Source organism: Balaenoptera acutorostrata, chromosome 9 (assembly GCF_949987535.1).
Source record: "Balaenoptera acutorostrata chromosome 9, mBalAcu1.1, whole genome shotgun sequence".
Taxonomy (NCBI): Eukaryota; Metazoa; Chordata; class Mammalia; order Artiodactyla; family Balaenopteridae; genus Balaenoptera; species Balaenoptera acutorostrata.
The window spans coordinates 102,856,528-102,866,357 of NC_080072.1; positions in this window are offsets into that span (position 1 = coordinate 102,856,528).

Genomic DNA, 9,830 nt, shown 5'->3' on the forward strand with positions numbered 1-9,830 from the left:
TGCAAAAATAGTACAAAAAATCCTTGTATACACTTCACCCCAGATTTCTACTTTTTATTTCTTTCTAAAAGAGATATTTTTGTAAAAGTTTTAAAGCCCCATCTCTACTCCTCCATCGCTGGTGGCCTTTCTCATGAACCTGGTGACACCATGTATTGCGTGAGGGCTGGTGTGCACATGAAGACAGATGTATGCGGGTGTAAACAGACATGTGTTTAAACCCACATTGCTCAGGCTGAAGATAATAAGACACCTTCAGCTCCAAGTTGTTAGTCAGTCACCAGCATAGGAAATGCCAATTTCATATGATTTTTGCTGAGATTGGGTCATAAACACTCAGTTTCCCCAGGTCTGAAGTCTTATAGCCAGTATATATTGGGCATAGACTCCTTGGGGAGAGTCCTTGGGTCTCTGGAGATGACTGTCCCTGAATCTGAAGCCTCCTTTCTGTTACCAGGCATCTGTGAGCCAGAAGAGTGCCCCAGTGCCCCTGGGGATGGCTCACAACTCAGAAACACATTACCTACCTACGCTGTGTCCCACACTGATTGGGCTGGGATCCAAAGAGGTACCGGCAGTCTTTACCCTAAATGGACCTCTCAGTCCAGTGAGAGAGAAAACATCAACATGCGAAATCTTTCCACAACAAGCACGAAAGTTACGTAATTAAGTGCCAGAATAAATTATCCTGACGATAAGAAACACTGAGAATTCCAGGAAGGGAGGGAGCACTGTAGGCTGTCGTGGCTGTGAAGGTTCTTCGGGAGAACACTTCTCGAGCCAGGCTGTGGGGGATGGAGAGAATTTCACTAGATGGGAGGAGCACTGGGAGGGGGGGCACTCCTGGACACAGACATGGAGTTAGGAGTAGCTGTGGTGTACGCAGGGGGTATTGAATGGAATGAAATCCAAGAAATGAAAAATTGGTGTTGGTGCAAAATGGCTTGGAACAGTTAGCCTGCAGCAAAATTGTGAAGAGTCCTGAATGTGAGGCAAAGGATTCTGGAACTTGTTCTACACCTTCTCCAGACTCACTGAAAAAATTTTAGCAAAATGGACCTTGATGAGAACCATACTTTAAGAGATATAAGTTGGCAGTGCCCAGAGGTGACTCCAAGGGCTGGCCAAGGGTGGAGAGTTTTAGTACACTTTCTTATCCATCAAGCTCCCTGGCCCCATGCTTTAATAGAAACAATTACATTTCCTCAACCTTTTGTAAAGTGGTATGAATATGCAGCTTCGAGACAAGTCCCTGATCCTCCCCACTCTGTGTGGAGCCAGAGCGCCACCCTAACCTCTTCTCTATAGGAATTCCAGAGCCACCACGGGGTGTGCGTGAAGCATGGGAAGAAAAACCTGAAGCAGAGAAACTGGTTAGAACCTACTGCGTTAAATGGGGAGATGAGGTGAGGGCGGTAAATCCAACATAGAAGATATTTGGGAGAAAGTTCAGCCAGGTTAAACATCCAGTGGTCATTGTGGGCGGGAGAGGGAGTGGAAGACAAGCAGCACCGAAGATAGGGTTAAGTGATCTAATCTATTGTTATATATGCTAAGATTAAAGCTACAATTTATAGACCTTCTAGTATGTTCCAGGGATTGTAAGTGTCATCAATAAGCCTCACTCTACGATATTACAACGAGGACACTAAGGTTCAGAGAGAGTTAATAAATTGCATATCATTCCATGGTTAGTAAGTGACTGAGCCAAGATTTAAAGTTAGAAGATTGAAAGCCCTCACTGTCTTTTGAAGGTAATGCTTACTAGGAAGTCAAGTAAGTTAACTTGTCAGGAAGGGAAAGATCAATTTAATTTGAGACACGGTAACTCGGAGACGATGATAAACCACATCTATCCATTCTCCATCCATCCAGCCATCCATCCATTCACTTTTTAATTTTTAATTTGAATCAATAATTCAGTAAATCTTGGTTAAGTACCTACGAGGTGCCAAGCACTGGAAGTCAATGATTAACAAAGCAAAAGTTGTCCTTGCTCTCTAGAAGCATATGGTGGGTTAAGGAAGATGGACAGCAAAGAAGCAATCGTAAAGCAGAGTGAGAAAGACTCCGTAAGGGAAAGTGCAGAGTGCTACGGAGCTGACGGCAGGACCCTGTACCCAGCGTAGGAGACGTCAAGGAAGCCTCCCTGAGCAGGAGGGGAAGGAGATGTCTCATCTTACAGGACACCTGGGAACCATGGACCACGTCTTTCCATCCCTTTGCATTCCGGTATCCACCTGTGCCCCGTTCTCTCAGAGGAAGACACATTCCTAAGGGCATCTAGGACGAGAAGCTGTGGGATAATGGAAGGAGCTGTGGGCTGCGAGGCAGACAGTTTGGGTTCTGAGTGGCTCTGAATAGGTCACTTGACGTCACGGGGCCTTTTCCTCTTTTCCTGACGCTGGTATGAGGCAGAAATGAGATTCTGGTGAAGGTGCCTAGCACAGCGTGTAACATATAGGAGACTCAGTAAATACTTGTTCCAACTAAAACTTAAGCCAAGTCCACAGGATTACATTCCCTGCAGTAAAAAGAGAGCCAACTTCTGTCTCATTTCCTTTTTCTATTAAAACAAGGTTATCTTTACATATTCCTTCCTGTCCCACAAGGACATCACTTCTTGCCTGGCTGTTCAGTGCGCTGGCTCTGTGTATGGCTGGACAGTAAGAGGCTCCAGCTGGCTGTCGGGGTCTTGACTGGACAACCCTCACTGAGGCTGTGTCTGAGGAGCCCTGTGTGTTGATGGAGGCTAAGGAGTGAGGGGTTCTCACGGAGGAAGAGGAAGCAGCTGTTCTCCCCACCGATGGCCTGGGGGGGTGGGGCAGAGGTGAGAACAGCTGGCCCTGCTCTACCCCAAACTGCGAGATGACAGTCCCCAGCTTTGATCTGTGTGGTCAGCTGAGGAGGCAGGGATTTGGTGGGGCTCGGGTTTCCTGTAGGACATTTGTCAGTGAAGAAGGGACCTATGCTTCCCTCTGCCTGCCAGGACGCAGGATGCATAGGTCTGTCCTTCGACCCCAGTCGGGTTTTCAGGTGCCAGTGGGAGAGTCAAGAGGCAAGATGAAAAACAGAGAAGGTTTATGTAGCTGCTGAGCCTAAGTTACAGTCTGAGTTTTTGCTCTACACACCACCTTCTTCCCTGAGATCAGCTAGATCTGGGGTTTCCCAGCTCCTCCCCACATCCTACTTTCAATTCCTGCTAAAGTGATGATGCCCTCAGAGACGTAGTTCAAGCTTTGGAGAAAGACAGGCTGATTTTGAATTCGCGTGGCTCTCCTTACCGTGTCTAACTTGGGCTCCCTCAACCTCTGTTACTTCGGGTCGTCTCTAAGAGTTCTCATGGTTTTCTGAGACGATTACCTGAAACTATATAGAGAAAGCATCTAGCACAGGCACCCTGCTACTCAGCACACAGCAGCTCCCTCTGTTCCCCCTTAACTAACGCAACAATGCACGCCTCCAAGGATACCCTGTAACCAGGTCTGCAGAGGCTGCTTTCACCTCTCAGAGAGGGGGAGAGATAGCATCTCCTTCCTCTAAGGGTGAACTGAAGTCTGGTGACTTCCTTAGAAACACACAGCAAAAGGAGTAGTGAAAGTATACCTGTGCCATCTCCCTTTCTCATTCCCCATCTCTCTAAGTTAAGAAGAAAATCAGAAGGTTTTTCCTTGGCTAATAATACTCAGAATTGCCCACAAGACAAGCTGTCCTAAGGAAGCCTGTGAGAGAGGAATAAGATGAAGCACTAAATTTCAGATCATTTGATTGAAAAGACTATCAGAGGCATCTGATCTAACATCCTTATTTCACTGAAAATAACTCAAGCTCAGAGAGGAGCAACGACTTGCCTAAAGCCACACAGCCAGCTGGTGGCACAGAAGTGACCAGAGCCTTAGTCTGATGCCTAGTTCAGTGCTCTTGCCACCATCTCCTACGGGCCTGCCCTGATCACCAGCTAGGCAGGTGAGGCAGACCCACGCCTGGCTTCATTCTGCAGCCGGACAGACCTAAGTGATTTTCCGGAGAATCCAGCCGCATGTTTTCCTCTGTAACACATAAGCACATGGCAGAGAACACAAACGGCCAAACCAGAAGACAGAAATCATTCCCATCTTCCCAGCTGCGGATCAGCCACTTGCTGTCCCCAGCTGCATGAGTTCTCCTGTGCTTTCCATTCATTCAGCCTTAACGGAAGTGTTCCAGCCATGAGCCCGCATTAGTTCCACCTCTGTGCAGCTGCTGTCTCCACTATCAAGCTGGATGGGTCTTAAGAGTTCCTTCTGGTCGAACTTCCTCACTTTGTTGACTGAGACCCAGCCAGGGAAGAGCTATCTCAGGGTCACACTCAAGTTAGAGGCAGAGCCAAGCTTGAGACCAGTTGCCTAGAGACCAGCCCATTCTCTTTCCAGCAGTGTGGACGATTATCACAGAGAGTGGCTCTCCCTCTTCCTAAAAGGTCGAGAATGAGAACAGAAAACTACATGGTGTCTGCCGGCAGAAACAGGTGTGACAGGGCCCCAGGAAGAGCTGGGATTTTTTTTTTTTTTTCCTACTAATGGTTGAGGCCGTCAAAGCCATTGAATAAAACTGAGGACAATATATCCAAAGCCTGAATATGCCACTGGTGTCCTGTGAGGAACTCATATTTTTGTAGGCTGAGATACGGGGAGCTGTCAACAGTTGTTTGCAGCTGCTCAGTGACAAGACTGGTGTCTGCAGTGGGCAGGCTGAGGAGCTGGCAGGGGACGAGAACCATCCCCCATCTTCCCGACCACAATACTCGCACAACTGCGTGACACAAACTCAGACCACTGTCTTGTGTTGTCTTGCATCTCCCCTGACTACACTGTTCCCAGGAGGCAGGGTGAGGTACAAGACAGCTATGGCCTGAAACCGCTGTCTGAGAGGCAGTGGAGAGTGGAGGACAGAGCATGAAATGTGACATCAGGAGACCAGGACTGAGCACTTCCTGGCACTGTCATTTCCTGAGTTATCTTGAACAAATTATTTAATGTCTCTGAGTCTCAGTTTTTCATCTGAAGAAAATAGGGATGCTACAACATTGTAAATTTTTAAGCTCTTTATGAATGTGAGGGAAGTATTATTAGGAGTATAAATTGCAGGAATTGACACAACCTGATTAGAGCTGGTCATTCTTCTCTGTTCCCCTGTTTCTCAGTTGGAGTAGAGAATCTATGAATCTAGGAGTGTTTAGTGTGTACCCACGGTAGACACAGCACAGCATGCAGAAGAAACAGACCGGGCACAGGACTCAGGGTGGGGCCCGGTGGGGCCCTCCCCTCTGACTTCCCCAAAGATGTGTTAAGCTCAAAGACAGGGCTGGCAGCCCCCGTTCACTGGCTGCCCAGCCCATTCCCTACACACCTCCACCGCGGAGGCTGAAGACTTAAAGGACCTGCCCAGCCTCCCTTGCCCCAGGGAAGGCCAGGTGACACAGGTCTAGCCAATGAGTCAGGCATAAGAGATGTTTGCTGGGGAGCTTTTGGTAAACATTTGCTTTATACGATGTGCAACCCAGAATTGGATTTTCCCCCTAAGGGGCATCCAGTTTAAAGAGGGATATGTAATTTGCTCTTACATATCTTACATTTATGGTAAGTAACCATAAACCTAAGATAAAGCATAGCCATTGGCCTAAGAAAGGCACAGGTGAAGTGCTATTGAATTTAAAATATTCCTTCCTAATACAGTGATCAGGGACTGCTTCATGGAGAAGGTGGCATTTGAGGTGGGTAGGGCTTGAACAACACAAGGATGGGATATTGAGAAATGGATCCCAGTCCCAACCTCACCAGCCCTGAGCTTCCCCACTATCCTGAGCCATGTTATAGGGAAGCCAACAGTTCTTTCTAGGTGAGGTAATTATAACTCTGGACATGATCAGATATAATTGCATCTTATACACACAGAGCATTTCCTCTAAAGTCCTTTAAAGATATAATCTAACTCATCCCTCTCACATGGGCAGGGGTGGATAAAGAATAAAGAAGGAAGCTCACAGACATGAAATGACGTCCTAAGATTCTAGAGTTGTTTGGGAAGAGAGCCTGCCAATCCCTCTGGCCATCCAATCCTTCTTGGAACTCTGCACCTTCACTTTCATCCATGTAGATACACACCCTTGCCTATGTGTGCACACACACATCCTCTAGTTATGCAGGGAGGTGCCTTTGTCTAATGTGCTTCGTATAAAAAATTCTCACTCATAGTGAAGATATGGGAAATCTCTATGAGGAGGATCACTATTTCAGTTCATTATCCTTAAGAGCATATCATGGATTTGCTCGTTATTCAAGTGCTTTCCCTGGTGTCCAGTGGAATGAATGCTTCTGTGAATGCCCCTGGTTGGGCTTGGGGCTGGCATGTCAAGTGGAAGCTAGCCTGGTTTCACTAGGACCATTCTTTAACTCCTCTGAATAAACTGCCCTGACAACCACATGTTTAAAAATCATCCGTCTACACACTCATTAAGATGACTAATATCAAAAAACCAGAAAATACCAAGTGTTGGTAAGGATGTGGAGAGATAATAACCCTTGTGCACTATTGGTGAGAATGTAAAATGGCACAGCTACTATGGAAAACGATATGACGACTCCTCAAAAAATTAAACATAGAATTGCCATATGACCCAGCAATTCCACTTCTAGGTATATACTCAAAGGAATTGAAGGCAGGGACTCAAAGAGATATCTGTACACCCATATTTATAGCAGCATCCTTTACAATAGCCAAAAGGTGGAAACAACACAAATGTCCATCCACAGATGAATAAACAAAATATGACATATACATACATGGAATATTATTTGGCCTTAAAATGGAAGGAAATTCTGACACGTTACAACATGGATAAACCTTGAAGACATTATGCTGAGTGACATAAGCCAATCACAAAGGGATAAATACTGTTTGACTACACTTGCATGAAGTATATATAGACGTCAAAGTCATAGAGACTAAAAGTAATAGAATGGTGATTTCTGGGGGCAAGGGGGAATGAGGAGTTGGTGTTTGATGGATACAGAGTTTGTTTTGCGAGCTAAAAAGAGTTCTAGAGATGGATGGTGGTGATGGTTGTACAACAATGTGAATGTACTTAATGCCACTGTACACTTCAAAATGGTTAAGTTGATAAATTTCATGTTGTGTGTATTTTACGACAATTAAAAAAAATCATTCATCTACAACATCACTTACTTTAAAAAAATCTGCTCCTAAGCTGTCCAGATCAAAACGTGACCCAGTTTATCTTTTGGAGATCATCGTGGTCTAATTCAAAGGGCTAAATCTCGAATCAGAAAGCTCAGATTCAAATCTCAATTCTGCTGCTTGTTAGCTGTTTGACCTTATTCTTACTGAGCCTCAAGTTCCTTGTCTTTGGTGGAATATAATAACATCAGCTTTGACTCCTTCGCTGGGTAGATGTGAAGATCCAATGAGATAATTTATGTGAACGTGCTTAGCAAACCACAGAACACTAAACAAATACAAAAGATTTTTTGAGAGAGTAATGAGGTTTTCTCTGGGACCTATTGTCATATTTTCCAACTTTTCTTGCCAAGAAGTTTCTTCAATCAGACCTAAATTCCTTCCAACACAGCTTCAGCCAGGTTGGAAATAGCCTTTCCGTTAGGACGTTTCCAAATCCCCGGTTTAGAGATCCCTCCATCTGGTGGGTGTCAAAGGGGACAGCAGGAACCACAAGCAGAACCATGTGGAACCACTAGTTTTTTGGGCCAAGGACAGAATTCTTCTTTAGGTCTGGTTTGGTTTGCAAATTCCTGGCTGTCATAGCAACCCCCAAAGTAAAGGAGGACTGTTTAGCGTCATCTGCGACTGCAGCCTGGGCTGGGAATGCACGCAGGTTGGCCCGAGTAAACAGTGTTCACTGCTAACCACTCTGTGCCTCTCTCTCTGGGTCCAGGGACGGGCGAGGCAGGGAGCTCGCCAACCTCAAGCTCTTTGGCTGCAGAGCTTCCTGCTGGTGTCCCATTGGTGCTGCCAGATCCAAAGTGGGGAGGGAGTTTCCAGAAGAGGGGAGGCCCCTGGGAGATGGAATGAACTCCACCGTGGAAGCAAAGGTCTGCAGCCTGTGAAGATGTATGTAGATGCCTTGGGGAGGGGACGACTGTTGGCACTTCCGTAGTACTTCAAGTGTTCCTGTTAAGTTCACAGTTGACCTCTGCTGACCCCTTCAGTCAGGGCTGTTTATCCCAATGCTAGTGCTGGAGACCTAAAAATGTTGAAGATCTAACAAATGTAGTTGGCTTCACAACACAAAAAGAAAACTGTGAAAATGAACTTATTAGGCACCTCACTAAATCTATAAAGATGCTATGATGCCATTTTCTTTGTTACATTTATTATCATAAGATTTTTACCTATTTGAAAATAATTTGCTGGCTAGTTTTTCGTCATTGGCAGAATTCCTGATTATGTGCAGCGATCGCCAAGAAATCATTGCTAGGCCAAATTTCAAAAGTAAAATTATAAAAAATATTGCAGGGGCTTCCCTGGTGGCGCAGTGGTTGAGAATCTGCCTGCTAATGCAGGGGACACGGGTTCGAGCCCTGGTCTGGGAAGATCCCACATGCCACGGAGCAGCTGGGCCCGTGAGCCACAACTACTGAGCCTGCGCGTCTGGAGCCTGTGCCCCGCAACGGGAGGGGCCGCGATAGTGAAAGGCCCGCGCACCGCGATGAAGAGCGGTCCCCGCACCGCGATGAAGAGTGGCCCCCACTTGCCGCAACTAGAGAAAGCCCTCGCACGAACCGAAGACCCAACACAGCCAAAAATAAATAAATAAATAAATAAAGTAGCTATACAATTTAAAAAAAAAAAATTGCAATATTTTCATAGTTAAAAAAGTTAGGGTTTGAGTATATTTTAATACGCTTAATATGGTGCGGCGTGGGACCAAAAGGCCTGGGAAGGCCCCCAAATGTTTCTGCTTCTCAGTTTGTTTCTCTCTCTCACTCTTTTTCTTTCTTCTTTCCTTCTTTCTTCTTCTCTCCCTCTCTCCTTCATCTCTCTCCCCCCTTCCTCCTGTCTTCCTTCCTTTTTTCCCTCCTCTCTCCTTCCCTCTTTCTCCCTTTTTTTCTTTCTTCCTTTCTTCCCTTCCTTCCTTCCTCTCTCTTTTTCTATTTCTCTCTCTCAAGGGCGCAGGATCATTGGTGCCTGACGCTGAAGCAGCATAAAACAGTGCAGAAGCTCCATGCACGCAGACGGCATGTATTCTCACTACAGGAACATAGGCACACTGCTATCTATCTGGTCCTCTGGGACTCTCTGTCCACTTGTAAAACAAGGTAATACCAGTTGCTTCCAGGAGTTCTGGTGAAAATTAAATTAGGTGAGTAAAAGTGTTTTGTTAAATCTGGTGGTTATTACTAATAGTAATACCCACCTGCGCTTCACTAGTCACCACACAAACATTAATATGCCCTCTATCCACTATCTAACATTACCGTTCTAAGGTGCGCAGAAATCGTTTCTATGTCTCTAGCTCTCCCGGTGCCCAGATGAGAGCAGTCTCCCGCCTGAAAGTCCATCTCATTAACCCTGTTTGATTATGCTGCTGCTCCACCTCCCTGGGGGATATTCAAAGTTAACTGTGGAGGCATCAACGAACTCTGGAGACCTTCTGCTGTGTCGTGTCCCTTCTTTAGTTGCTGAGTCACACAGGGGGTTTAGGGACTCTTGGAGGAGGATTCAGGGCAGTTGGGGGGCAACTAGGGGCCCAGAGCTTAAACTCACTTAAACTCACCAGCCAGAATGGAAATATTCCAACATTTAATACTGCA